This window comes from Lagopus muta, chromosome 6 (genome assembly GCF_023343835.1).
Source record: "Lagopus muta isolate bLagMut1 chromosome 6, bLagMut1 primary, whole genome shotgun sequence".
Taxonomy (NCBI): domain Eukaryota; kingdom Metazoa; phylum Chordata; class Aves; order Galliformes; family Phasianidae; genus Lagopus; species Lagopus muta.
Genome location: NC_064438.1, coordinates 27,691,618 through 27,706,255, shown reverse-complemented (window position 1 = coordinate 27,706,255; position 14,638 = coordinate 27,691,618). Strand labels below are relative to the sequence as shown.

General features: G+C 46.2%; 1 protein-coding gene across 1 annotated transcript in view; it reads left to right on the top strand.

Moving 5' to 3' along the window:
• The first annotated feature begins 2,369 nt into the window (after nucleotides 1–2,369).
• Nucleotides 2,370–14,638, top strand: part of SMOC1 (SPARC related modular calcium binding 1) — a 165,946-nt gene continuing 153,677 nt past the window's right edge. The window contains exon 1 of the mRNA XM_048949787.1: nucleotides 2,370–2,455. The gene's annotated coding sequence lies outside the window, so the exon portion shown is untranslated. The remainder of the gene's footprint in view (nucleotides 2,456–14,638) is intronic.

Below are 14,638 nucleotides of genomic sequence, written 5' to 3'. Positions count from 1 at the left end.
CAGAGTGTGGTGGGGCAGGGGGTGGTTTGTGGGGCCTCTGCGGACCTCTTCCCTGTTCCCTTTACTCTTATGGAGTTCTTGTTCATTAGCTGTGGCAGGATAGTGATGGACTCTGTTGCTGGAGCAGAATGAAGACCTTTGTTGTACGTGCTTACAACTTTTTATACCCGTGCAAAAACCCCTTGGTCACATGGACCAACCAGGCTCTTCATGCGTGCTTACATCTGTAGCTGCCAAGCTTCTTTACTCATTTGCAAGGTAATGACTTTATTTGTCCCAACACTCCCCCTACTTCATTAATTTGAACAACGAACATGCAGCAACCAAAAAAACACACAAATCTGTGTGATCTTTCAGACTCACGGTCACAAACCTTGATATCATCCATCAAACTAAACCTATGAGTTTTCAACAGGTAGCTCTTGCCCCGTCAGGTGTAGGTAAGGCATACAGTTGTAAATATACACACTGTATTCTTAGACACCAGAAGATACTTGTCCAGTCAAGTTGGATTATACAACCAAATAGAGAGAATTTCCTACACTGCCAATCTACTGCACATGAATTCATGTCATTTTATAGCAAATGCTGTTCTCCAACTTAGAACGCAGACATACTTTCAGTGTTGTTAGGCCTATCTTAAGATTTTCTGGAGCACTGAATAACTGCTACTCCAGCTAAAAGGTTCAGAAAAACATGTTGCAACAATGCCAACAGCTGGAGTGAGTGAGTCTCCAAACACCAGCCTATGTCTCAGCAGCAGCTTTCAGCAGCTCCTGCTCTTATGCGCTGATGATCACCAAGCCTGGAGGTTTGATCCTCCTCTTGTGGTGGTGAATGAGCCACAGGCTCAGGGTCTGTGTGCTCTGCTTGGAGTTGCTGAGCTCCAATAGTTTCCACTAGGACACCTTTTTTTGTGCAGATTCTCTCCAAAAGCCCATCCATATCATCTGTTGAGTACTTGTTAAAATCAGCTGTGCCAAGGTCTTGCAATCACAAGGACAAAGTGTAACTTTTCATAACAGAACTCGACAGATTACTGGTATAGGGGGAGCCCAGCCTGAATTCAAGAATCGCTTCCCTGAGCTCTTGTATAATTCGGAAGCTTATGCCCTCCCATCTTGGGTGCCTATTAGGTCTATAAGTTACAGCGCAGGTGAGAGCCGAATGCAATCTCTGAGCCGTGTCAAAATGCCCCCTCCTACTCCACTTCTTTGTGGATTCCACGGCAGATGTCAGCATGGATCTGGAGGGTGCATGTCTGGTTCCTTCTTCAGGCTCGCTAGCCTGAGGTCTAAAGATCGTTTACAGCGGCTTCCACCACAGGAGGAGTGGTGGGCATTACTGGGACAGTGGATTCCTCATTTTAGCAATTCAAATACCGATCTCCAGGGACCCAAGAGGTCTTTAGTCACAGAGTCCGAGCTCATAGCTGCAACCTACAGCCTTGCTCCCACTTTGTCCCACGTCTCTGTGTCACAGATTGCAGTCCCTTCTACATTGCAAGAGATTCACACCAAAAGTCACCTTAAATAGAAGCTTTCCTCTTCAGCGTGGTGCCTCTGTAAAACCCTTTCCACTATTTTGCAAGCTGCCTCCTGCACTTTTGTTATACTTGTTCCCATTGTTCCCTGTTTCTCACCTCTGTCCTGTTGATGTGATTCTAGCAGTGCAGCCTGGTCCTGCCTCCTTTCAGCAGTTTTCAGGTCCAACTTCCTTTCAGCAGCCCTTGGGTCATGCTTCCTCTCAGCACCCCTGATTTTTGCTTTCTTTCAGTAATTTTTGGAGACCAACTTCCTTTCAGCAGACCTAATTCCTTGCCACCAGTCAGCTTGAGAGCTGATTATCTCCTGAGGCTGACACTGATACAGGGACCCTGTTTGGGCGCAATTTGTGGCAGGAGAGTGACAGACTCCACTACTGGTGCAGAACAAAGACCTTTATTGTATGTGCTTGCAACCTTTTATACCTGTGCAAAAACATGGTCACATGGACCTTGGTCACATAGACCACCCAGGAGCCTCGTGTGTGTTTATGTCTGGCTCAAGTAGCTATCAAGCTTGTTTACTCGTTTGCAAGGTAATGACTTTCTTTGTCCCAAAAGTTAGCTTTTAATACAGTTACATGAATCAGCTTTTTTGACTTGTTTGACTATGATGGCACTATATCCATGTACCATGTGATCTTGGAGTCAAACGCTGAGAGAGGCTGATAATGTGGGTGTATGGTAACTGTTGAGTCATGGCCTGAACCACTGATTGAGCACCTGGGAAAAGGATCAGTTGGCCCTGGGAGCACAGGTGAAGGCAATTAGCTGTGTGACCAGAAGGGGTGGAGCCTGGCTGCACCTCTCAGACCCCATTTAAGGGCTGAGTGCCACTGGGGGAAGGATCTCTGGTTGGAGGTTTGTCCTTGGTGAAGCTTTCTCCTGTGAACCTGGAATCTTCTGAGATGGGTGAGCAATCTACTTCCCTTCTTTTGTTGTGCATTTCTGTTGTGCTGATTCTTCTGTCAGCACGTGTTTTTTTTTAATACCTTAACCATTGTATTGATCTGTTCAGTTGCTACAGCAGATGACTCAGTTTTGGGAATTGGAAGGTTTCAATGGTTCATAATAGTTCAGATGTTGGATTGCTTTACAAAGTGTGGAAGGAGGAAACCTTATCCTGTAGGAAGAAAAAAGGCATTGACAGTAGCACAAAGTGTATGGTTACCTGCTTTACCTCATGTCAGCTGGTCCTTGTGTGCTTGGATAGTAACAAGTGTAGTGGAAATACTGAGTCATGGCCTGAACCAGTGATTGAGCACCTGGTGAGAAGGCAGGGCCAACCCGGGGTGGGGGGGGGGAGGGGGGCTCAGTTGCATACAGTGTATGCCTGAGTGACCAGAAGGGATGGAGCCAGGATCCTTCGAGGCCTCATTTAAGGGTTAGTGGTGGAGGTAGATGCATCTCATCTGGAAATCCCTGCTGGTGTAAGGACCTTACAGTCCTTCCAAAAGTAAGCGGTTTCTTTCTCTTGTTTCTGTGCCCACTGCTGTGGTGTCTGAGCAGATCCTTACTTGCTGCAGCCTTGGATGTTGCTTCTATGCAGTCTTATTTTGCTTTCTGTTGTGCTACAACAGGTACCTGTGTTAAATGGGACTTTGGTTCTGGCTGAAATCTAGGTGACTGAAGGCATACAGTTAATGGATGGGGTTTTAGGCTCCCTTCTCTGTGAGAGTTATATCCTCTGACTAAATATGAAGTACATATAGAGTATGTGTAGGGTATATTTAGAGTACTTATGAAATACTTATAACTAAATATGAAGCGCACACGGTGGTGCTTTGACAGAGTGAGCAGCAATATGACAGATAAATTCAGCTCATCCCTGCTGTAGGCAGCTGACAAGGTGAGGATGGGACTGGTTCAGAAGTTTAAACAATACTGCATGAGTCACAATCTCAAACCTTCAGTCCCACCACAAGCCAGATGAGAGCCCCATTCACTTCAGCAATGCATCTGCTAGCCTGTACAGCTCCTACTTTGTATGCCTCCTTTTCCAGAATCTGTTCTCATAGCGAATATGAGGGCAAAGCTGATCAAAGTGGGTGAGAAATTCATTTGGAAGTAGTAATGATGGGCAGAAAAGCTCTTGCCCACAAGGTACTGCTGAACCAATGCTTGACAACATGATGCATACGGGCACTTCGTTATTAACAGGTGTTGTAAAATGCTTATGCTTCTGGCCATTCCTCAACCTCTCTGTAGGAAGGCTGGAAGATACTTAACTCCTTTTCCAAGCAGTTTCTCAGGAAAAAAAAAAAAAGCACATCCCTTTTTTCTGATTTCCTCTTGTCAGTGCACCATTGAGATTTTTTTTTTTTGACTGCATAAAAGAATTAATTCTCTGAGCATCCCCAAAACACGATAACATAATTTCCCTCGTTAGCTCTAACCAGAGGCTTTGGGTTGGGAACTTGGTTTTCTAGGCTGGGAGTCAGGCTGGAAAGGTGCTGACAACAGATCTGGAGCCTGGTATGGCATCCCTGATGAGGTTGGGAGAGGAGAAAGCGGTGAGACAGAGCTGTGCTGGGAGCTGTTGGGGTGGGTGTGTGTCCATGGCATCTTGTGCAGCCCTGCTGGCATTGCTATGAGAAGACAGCGGTGTGGCACAAGGTGCTGCCGAGTGAGTGAGAGAAGATGTCCTGCTGTGCTGTGTGTGATTCATTTTCTTTTGGGCAGCTGCAAGATTCCCAGGAGAATACAGGTGCTGCCCAGGTCTTACATGTGGGCAAGACTCATGGGAATTCTGAGGAGCTGCAGGAGAAAGCTGCCCAGCAATTGCCTCTCTTCCTCTCTCCCTTCACATTTTTCCTCACCACCGCTCTCCTAATGCTTGTTCTCACTGTGTTTAACTTTTTAATTGTGCTCTGAATGCTGTCAAAAGTCAAGTCAAGTAGCTCAGTGGTTATGAAGTGCCATTGCCTAGTGGCACCCAGATCTTCCCTACCTGCTTAGCCTTTTAAAATGACAGCATTGAAATGCTTTCACCTTTTCTTCTTCTTTGTGGAACTGTAGAAGAATTCTTCTACTACTCCTGTAATTAAAACCAAACAAACACGCCTGCTACTTGTTTGCTCTTCAAACGCCCCTGCTGGTTCCCAGTAGTCAGAATTGATTCCCAGGAAACACCCCCGGAACCAAGGGAGAGATGAGGAGAGAGGTGGAACACGGGGTGCAATGACTTCACCCTGGCGGGTGCTGCCCAGCTCGCACCACATGAGGGCAGTGGTTGCATGCCCAGAGCCAGATCGCTCTCAGGATGAAAGGCCTCAAAACAGCCCAGCCTCATCTGATCCGTCTCTCAGATCTTTTTATTATTATCGTGTCAAATACTCCTAAATTCAAAATATGCTGGGCTTCACAGGATGCTTAACGAGCCTGAGGCACCAAAGGTAATATTTAAAACTAAAACATATAGAAGTTGACAGACCCCTTGCTGGAGCTTAAAGTGAACTATGTTGTCCATTTTAATGGAGAAGACAGTAAAGGCATCACTGCTTTGTGATTTTTTTTTTTGTAATGTAACTTCATCAATTTGCTTAAAAAATGGGAAATGGATTGGGCGCATCTTTCAAGGGTGGGGAGCCAAGCTGTGCTTTTCTAATTTGCAGCTGGGACTGTCATTTCTTCTATGGTTTTTATGGAACTTAGCATAACTTGGATTCAGCCCAGCTGTTGCCCAAAGGCTGTACTGCAGCTGATGTACCTGATAAAAATGGTGGTGTTTTGTTTTGTGCCAGATTCCACACTATGTTGGCCCACAGCTTGAAGTGTGACTGTGGTGTCTCATGCTTCGCTCTGGTAAGGTTTTCCTGCTGCACAGTTATGTGCTTAGCTACTTTTCCTGTAAGATTTGGATGCAGATGACTCCACCCTAGCACCAGAACCAGTTCTAGTGTTCATATAGTCCTGTTGTGTTTTTTTTCATCCTGCCCAGCATTGTCCTGTTGTTCAGAGATTGCTAGAGGTGGATCAGTGCCAGCAGCAAGGTGAAAGGGTTGGAGCAGCCTGTCCCAAGGGAGGGTTACCCTACAATTGTGCCTGTCAGGATTGGAGAAGGAGGGTTTCTGCAGGTGAAATCACTCCTTGCCTTGATTTGTTCCACCTGTGTCTCCCCAAGGTCACAGTTCATTTCTGTAATTTGGGTGATACGGCCCACCTGGTTAAGCATTAAATTCCAGATACATTTGGCTCTTTAAAAACAAGATGAGCTTTAATTTTTTTCTCTAGTGGTCTCCACCATAATTAAAGCAGAACATGATCTGCTTTTATGCTTCCTTCTCAACCTTTTGATCTGCTCAAATGTTGTTTTTCCCCAGGCTTGTTCATGAATGTGCAAGATGTGGGTTCTGGGCTGAATGACCAGCAGTTGCTGCCTGTGGTTTGGTCTGGCTCAATGCAAAGAAAATTGTGTGTTTGGGGTGGTACTTAAGTCTGTTTGTCTGATTCTGCTCTGATAGATGGCAAAAGATGAGGACAAATTGAATGGCCTCACCTTGAGATAGAAATCGCTTGCAGGATCACAGAGGCTTATGTGTGATGAGGCCTGCAGCTGTGATCTGGCCAAACCAATGTTTAAGCAGGGCCACTGAGAGCCAGGCACAAGTTGCTATTATCTGAGGAAGCTGTAACCTGATGCCATGGTGAGGGATGTTTTCCCCTCTCCTCTGTGCTGTCTTGTGTCCATGCCCGATCCATGGATGTGTTGGCAGTGAACAGGGCTGGGAGAACACCTGGCCCAGTGGCCAGCAGCACTTTCTGGAGGTCTCTTGCACTGCTGGGGCCTGCCATCTGTGACACTGACCGGCCTCTCTTGTGCTGGCATCCTGCAATGAATAGCCCAGTTCCCCATGCCCTGCAGTGGCCAGCAGTATGGCCTTCCTGGTGGCTATGCCCTGTGTCCCAGTGCTGGGCATTTGCTGGCTGTCTGCCACTGCAGCACTTCTCTTGTCAACAACAAGAGACAAAGTTATTTATATATATTTAAATTCCATTTAGCATCCATCAGGCTTTAAAAAAAAAAATAAAAAAAAAAATCCTATGACCTCTCTCTTACACAATTGTTTGATAGGAAAATAATTAATTTTGCAATTAAGCTCTGCCCAGAACAAATGATGTAAGAACACTGCGTATGGGCTAAATTAGTGCCTGCTGAGATGCAGCGCCAGCATCTGTCTGGGTTGGTGACACTTATTTTAGGCAGCCAACAGAGGGGAAAGCACACCCTTCCACAATGTTCCTAATGGCCTCATGTCTAGTGGGGGCCCACAGAGCACTCAGCACTGTCAGTATGAGCGTGTGCTTCAGTTGTTTGGCAGTGAAAAACACCCCTTCTCCATTTTAAGGGAGTCATTTTAAAAACTAACTTGGTGGCCATTGCTTGTGCCTCAAGGGTGTAGTGAGTTCCAGAGAAATTGTTCCTCTGAAACCTGCAAGCCTGGCTGTGCATGGATGTCTTGGCTTGCTGCTGCTGCCTGCAGAAAGGGTAGCATTGGAGCAGGCTCACTTCAAAGGCAAGTCAAAGGGTGGGAGGGAATTGCACAGACTGTAGAAAGCCTGTTTGTTTCCATGATGTTTTGTTTTCCCCATGGGAAAGGAGATATTATTTATTGTCTATTGTAGTTACTTGTTAACTATGTAATTAGCGGGCCTAGTTTGACCCGCTAGTTTGAACAGTCTTGACTGTTTCTTTTCCTTAGGGACCAGATGTAAAAGACATCTTCATGAATATTTGACAGCTTAGATTTCTTTCAGTCTGGTAAAATGCTGTTGGTCGACCATCGGGACCTTCCTTAAGTCTGAATCTGATCTGTATAGCTTTGATTATTGCTCTTGGTTTTGTGGGAGAAGAAAGCATTGTCTGCTGTTCTTCAGACATATGCTGGACTATGAGTTTTCAGAAAATGCTGTGTTTTCTGTAGGTCAGGTGACAAGCCATTTTGATATGAGCTTGGGGGGCTGGTGTGGGGCACAGAAGGTTCCCCAGTTCCCAGTTGTAGATGCATTTCACCTTTGAAGGATGATTTTGTCTTAACCTGAGGTTAGTGTGCATCATTTGTATCCAAGCTTGCTTTTCAAATCTCTTTGGGGCAGGCTCTGTGCTCAGGTGCTAACTCCATAGGTTTAATCTGCCCAGGTAGTAGGAGAGCCTGTTGCTGTCATCAGCGCCTTTGCAGGCGTCAATGGAATGTCATGTTAGCAAAGCCTAGGTCATGCTACATGGAGCTCATCCTCAAGCTGCTGACATAGTGCTCCAGCCATCAACGAAGCCGTGTGAGAACTTTAATCTTCCCCTGTGAACAGATCTGGGCAAATCATTTTTCAGCATGCTGACCCTATAACCTCTAGCTCCTTAACCCTGTTTTGATGTCCTCAGTATCTGCGACATTTCTGCTGTGTCCACTTCTGATGGTCGGGCTGAAATTGGAATGGGCTTAAAGTAGGCATATTGAAAAAAATATTTTTAAATTAGCTTTTCTGATTTGATATATAAGTAGTGCAGTCCAAAGCAGAGCTGTGTCAAAGTGCGTACCTGACCTTGCAGGACCATGTTAATACTTCAGAGTTACTGAGTTAATAAGGGTGAAAGTGGTGCTGCTGCTGCGGAGCTTGCATCTTTTCTTGCTTCTTGTCTGCTGCTTTGGCATCCTTGCATCACTGACTGTGGTGCCTGAAGATAATGTCTCTGTTCTTTCTTACTCTTGCAGTCTTCTCAGCAAAGCTGTAGATTGCATGTATTAGAAGATCAGTCTTTTCTCTCTTCCACAGGCACAGTAAGTGCTTCAAGAAGGGTATGTCTAAGCTTACTTTGCAGAGATTTTCCCATGAGTCAGAGCTATTGGCATCCATATTGCACTTACTTATACGGCTTAGGGCTGAGAAGGTCACTGAGCAGGTCGTGGAATCATTAAGGTTGGAACAGTCCTAAGATCTCCAAGTCCAACCATTGACTCATTGCCAACGTGACTGTTAAGCCATGTTCCTCAGTGCCACATCTACTTTCCTCTTGAATACCTCCAGGGACAGTGACTCCACCACACCTCTGGGCAGCCTATGTCACTGCTTCGTTACTTTTTCTGAGAAGTTTTCCCTAATATCCAACCCCCATCTTGCAGCTGGATTTTTTCAGGTTGCTGTAGACTTGTAGATGACCTGGGTCAGCCTAGATCTTGCTCCCTGCTTTCTCGCTGTCTCCTGTGTGGGATGGAGAAAGGACCTGAGGCAATTGGATCTTAATAAAGCATAACGCTGCTTAGCTACAGAAAAGTTTCCTTAGGTTTGGATGCTTGATGATGCTAAAGAATCCTAATCAAATCTACAGCAGAGAAACAGCATTAAGTCACTGGGAGGGCATGTGGTATCATTGACCATTAGCACAGGGAAAAAGTAGAGTCTTTAGTGAGAAAGCATAGTGGGGTATGTTAGTTTACAGGGCAGGCTTTTAAAGTTCAGTGACATGGTAATTTTCCTTTTCAGTTTAGATTTTGGAAAAGTGTTTCTTTTTCTCCCACTTACATTGTTCCCTTTGTCTTAAACTTCTTTGATCAAGAAGGCAGGACATGCAGTGGGTTTTGCTGTCTGCTTGTGAGGAGAGAGTCGGATCTACTTCCTTACTCCCCTGTGCCATGGGATATTGCAAAACAATTTTCTGCCCTTATTCCACCTCTACAGGTAGGTGCTGAAGGCATGTTTGCTTCCTGGCAGTGGTGAGAATGAAGACTCTGAAGGGAGATGTGGTACTGGGTTTCACCATGCCTTGATGCCATACTGAGAAGACTGGAAGCCCAGTGTGATGAGGTCAAGATGTGTCCTTCGATGTGAGGAAAGCTCAGGGCACTGTCATGCTGAAGTCCCGTTGCCTCCTGGCAAACTGAGATGTCCTTTCTTATTGATGTCAATGGACCACAAAGAGTTCGAGTGGATGTTGAAAACCTTGTTTGTGTACTTCCCCATCTGTCTTCACCTTTTGCAGCTCTTAAGGCCCACAAGCACTGTGGGGTAGTCTGAGTTACTGGCTTCTGGTCTGCATGCCAGCAAAGCTGTGTGCCTTGGCTGCCAGCCCTGTTGCAGCTTTCCTCTTGGTGAGCTCAGAAGCAGCTTGATCTCTGCCTGGTTTGTGCCTGTTTATCTGCTCAGAAGGAAAGGAGAGCCTCATTCCTTGTCTTGACTGTGTTAAAGGAGTCAGGCACATCCATCTTCTGTCCTGTCTCTGGCCACCATGTGTGGAAGCTGAGGGAGGTGAATCCCCAACAGTTGTGGAGTAACCAGCTCAGTGAGGAAGTTTCTTCCTGCTCCTAGTAATAAATACCCAGATTAAATGCTGGAGCCTGAGGAGAGGAGTATTCTGATTCTCCAAATGCATTCCTTGTCTTCCTGGATGTTTTGCTGAGGTTTTGGCTGGCCAAAGCCACATGGAGTTGAGTTCCCTGGCTGAATTGGGCACTGTTGTCTTTTGGTTGCTGCTGCTCTTGCGGACACCTCCTGTGCTAGGTCTTGTCCAAGCACCCAGGCAATTGTGAGCCAAACCCAGCATTGCAATGCTTTTGTCTTGCTTTAATTACAGTGGGACACAATCATTAGCAGCATGTTTTTATTTCCATTTGTTCATTCTGGCAGCAAACAAAGGAAGCCATTATCTCAACAAGGGGATGTTTCAGGAAGTGTTACCGTAAATGAAGTTAACAAGACCAGTGCACAAGAGAGCATCACGTTCTTTCACAGACAGCAATCCATAATCAGGTTGCTACTCTTTAAAGGGGCTTGCTAGTGAGGCCACACTCAGGCTGCCCTTTAATCTTGGAGGATCAGTGGATCCTCCACAGACTGATACACTTATCACAGTTTATCTAAGCTGTAGTCCAGGTATCCCTGGAAAGGCGTATGACAGGTCTTCAGTGCTGCAGGAAGTGAGGAAACAAAGTTGGATGGTATCCACCTGCCCTATTTTTGGCAGTAAGTTTCTCTTTGGCAAAGCCAGTATAGAACATGCAGAAGACTGAAGGTTGGGTCGGATTTGATCTTGGATAATGGTTCTGAACCTTCCCCACTCCCTGAATAGCAATGCAGAACAGACAACATGCTCTTGAGATGTTCATGCTTCTCTGTCCCTGATAGCCTGGAGCAGCAGCCTCTGTTAACTTTTCTGTGCCTGCTGACTGCAAACAATGTTGCTCTCAAAAGCTGAAGACCTTCCCTTAAAGTTGGCAAAAATGCACTTAAGCAATGGGATGTTTATTGAAACAGTGAAATATTTTCTAAAAGCTCTTTTGTGCAACAGTAGAGAAAAATGGCAAGAGGCATGTACACTGCAGGTCTTTCATTCTTGAGATTTCCACTATTTCCTATTCTTCTAGTTTTAATGTAAGCCTTTTGATCTTTGCTGTTTGCCCCAAAGCTCTGGGCATTAGGTGAGGTTCTCAACTTTATTTTATAATAAAAATGTAAAAGTTTGTAGCCTTCAGGGATTTGAAAAAAGGTTTTGAAAAAAAAAAAAATGTGATCATAAAGTTCAAGAAACCAGAGTGCAATTAGGAAAAGCTCAAACATTTATAATTTTCTTTAAAAACCAGAACAAAAACCCTTGTGATTTTTTTTTAAAGCTGTGATTCTCTGGAGCCTGACACACAATTTTAGAGTATGTGGGGTTGGCAGTGCTGGAAAGGATGATTTTCTTTGCCCAGAAATGTACATGCTTTTGTACTGCAAGTTTTATTTATCCATTATTTTAACCGTTTCTGTGTTTGTAAACTGGGTGCTTTCTGTGTCTGCACTTTCCTGTGTGGGGTGGGACTGCACCTCTACAGGGCATGATGCTGAGTCCTGTGGAGCCCTGGGTGCATGTGTGGGCCAGCCAGCCTTTTCCAGTTGACCCAAGGAGAGCGATGGCAGGAAGGACTTGTTGCCAAGAATCTCTTGAGGGCTCAGAGGTGGTGCTGGGGTTCACTCTCTTGTTCAGCATTGGGTGGCTGGGGAGTTCTCCCCACCTGCCCTCTCTGGGGGCTTGGAAAGGACAGGCAAAGGCTATCTTTGTCCCTGTGGCAGATGATAGGCTGCATACCCAATGTAGGTGTGTCTGGCTACATGCTTCATGTCTGCAAACCCAAATCTCAGCTGGGAGAACCATCTCCTCCTGCAGAATCGGCTGGAGGGCTGCAGCCTCCCTTGAGGGCTTGTGAAAGAAGGGACTCCTACAGCCTTGAGCTCACTAGTGCAGCATGGCGGCAGCCTGTGGCCTTCTGCAGCATCTGTGATTATGAGCATCTCCTAGCCTACTGCACGAGGCTGCTCTGGGTGGCATGGGAAGGGTGGGTGCCCCCTTAGAGCCCCACAGGGATGTGGTGGAGGAGCCAGCCTTCTGCACTGAGCCGCTGTCCCTTGGGCACTGCGCTTCTATATTTTTAGAAAGCACAGTTTGCGTTCCTCAGTGCTAGCTGTGCATGTCAGCGGCTCTTCACAGTGAACTCTCAGGGCCTGTTCCTTTTGTACTTGAGTGCTGTTCCCCCCTAGTGCTTTTTGCTGTGGTGCTGGGCATGCACTGGGCTCTGGCTGCCTCAGTGTGGTGGCCTGTTGTTCAGGCCTGCTGCACTACTTGAAACTAGGCTTGGCACTAGGAGCGTTGAAACCCTCCCTGTGTGTGAGGGCTGCTAGTGACCCCAATGGCAGTCACTTCTCTCACTAGATATGGGGATGAAGGTGGATAGCATCTTATTAGTGAGATGATACCCCCTGAGGAAGTGGAGGAGGACAGGAGGCACTGCCACAAAGGACTGCAGGACAGGGGAGGGCAACAGTGAACGGAGATTTTCTGTGTAGCTGTAGCATGGCCATAGGCCTGGGGAGCTGTGGACAGAGTCAGTGGGATAGTTTGGGTGCTGTGGCTTGGCTGGGATAAGGGATGCAGTACCAGGCTTCGACTTTGTTGTGTTAACTTTGACAGCTCTCCTTAGAAGTTACTTCACTTCCACTGTGCACTCCCATGTTAACATCAGTTACCCATCGTTTTCCACAGAAATAGCTTATTTTAGGGAGCTTGTTTCTCCACCCACCCACTGTAAGCACCTGTGATTCTTGTGGACGTTGTAAGCCAACCTTGGCTAACCTGTGTGAACTCAGACGAAGCTTTCAGACCTTTGGATGTGTTCACAGTTTCCAAACTGGGCTGAGCGCCTTTCCAAATTGTCAGCCTGACGCCACCCATGCTGATTTATGTTCCCTGAAAAATGCAATTGTAACTATTTCCATTAAGAGAGCCCTCAAAACCGTAAATGGCTTCAAAGTTGTGAAGAATGCATGCCCCGGGCTCCCTACAAATTGCCCCTTGTATTTTCCTGAATTTAGTTGTATCTGGTGCTTCAGCTAAAGAGGTGTTTTTATTTACAACGCATTCACATGTGCTGGGATCACTACCTGCTTTCCCTGACATGGTGTCCACGCTCAGACCCCACCAGAAGTCCTCACCACCTCTGTGGTTTCTTATCAGCATTGCTTTCCAGGTAAAGGCTTCTACTGGCTTGTTCCACTCCTCACTGTCTTTGCTCATCCCCTTTGAAAATAAGATCTCCCAGGATGGTGTTGTTGTTTATTATGGGTCAGCAGCTTGTTTTGGGCTTTACCAGCAAAGAGAGCACAATTCTCACATAATTCCTATGACAACACATTTTATTGCAGGTACTGACAAACCCTGGCCCACAGTTAGCGTATGAAAGCTGCTGTACAGTGCTGGGTTCACCTACAGAGATATATAAAGGGTAATGATAATGTTGCCCAGAAGGCTAACACATCAAAGGCCAAGGAGCAGTTAAAATGTATTATGAGCTGTTGGCAGTGATTGTGTGGGGTATTAGCATAGTGCTGGTTTGGACGGCTTGAGTAAATGAAAACCCTCTGGATTAATTGGTACACCAAAGAGACTTGGGAGGAAAATGGAGGCTGGTGGAAAATGACAAATACAGGGGAACACGGATAGCTTGGCATGCTGACCTGTGGCTGGGGAACACTGATTAGCAGGCAGCTCCCTGCTGTGTCTGGGGAGCAGGCCAGGCTGCCCCACTGTTGCTGCCATCCTTGCACCCATAGTTGGTTAGAAATGAGACTGACCAGGTGTCTTTTGACACCTGGGTACTACAGAACAGTTTAATTAATTTTAATGATGTAGGGGCTGGGAGATAGGGGGAGGCCTTGTTTAGCCTCATAGTGCCTGGTGGCACAGAGCAACTAAAGCTGTGAACCTAAGGATTTATTAGCAAAGAGATTATGGGCTGAATTGAGTGGCAACCAGCATGGAGAATATCAAATGACACAGTTTCACTCTATCACATAAACCAATATTCCAGCTTCTACTTCATTACTAATTATTCAGTTATATGCAAATAACATCTGAGATAAGGATTACAGCGACAGGCATGCAAACTCTAATCATACTCTCATTCGAGGAGCAGGACCATCACCTCTCAATCCCCCACCCACCCTAAGTCAGTCTTGCTCTTGCGGATCACCTCTCTGGTGTTTGGGGATAGATACCATGCTGATGCCTGTGAACAAGTGGCATGGGCTGAGGGCTGTTCACCCCTTTCACTCATCCACATTGAAGGGGCAAGGGCAGAAGGTCCTCGTTGAACTCAGCAGCTGATCAGAGAGGCATTCACCAATGGGTTTTCTTAGGGTTTTCAGAATAATCTACCCGAAGCCAACCTGCCACAACATATGGCTGTATTGGTAATCTCTTCTCTGGGCATCACATGGGGAATTCCTCCTTCTTGCCATGACCTTATTCACTTGTCATCATCTCTGGGAGACTGCACTCTCCTATTGTTAGTTTTAACTAGAACCCTCACGGTCTGTGTTTTTTCTATTCAGTTATGCCAGTCCCTTTGTAGTTCAGTCATTTGCTTCATTCCCACACCTGCCATCTGAGCTACACTTTTTGCACATCTGTCTCTTGCACACTCCAGTTATCGTGGGAAGAAAGACACAAGATGGTGGTCCTTCTGGTCATCCACTGATTTACAAGCTTCCTTTCTCCCTGTGTCGTCCTTCCTGTGCACAGAAGAATAGAATGAAGAGACTGCTAGAACCTGGGTGCTGCGTGGCCTT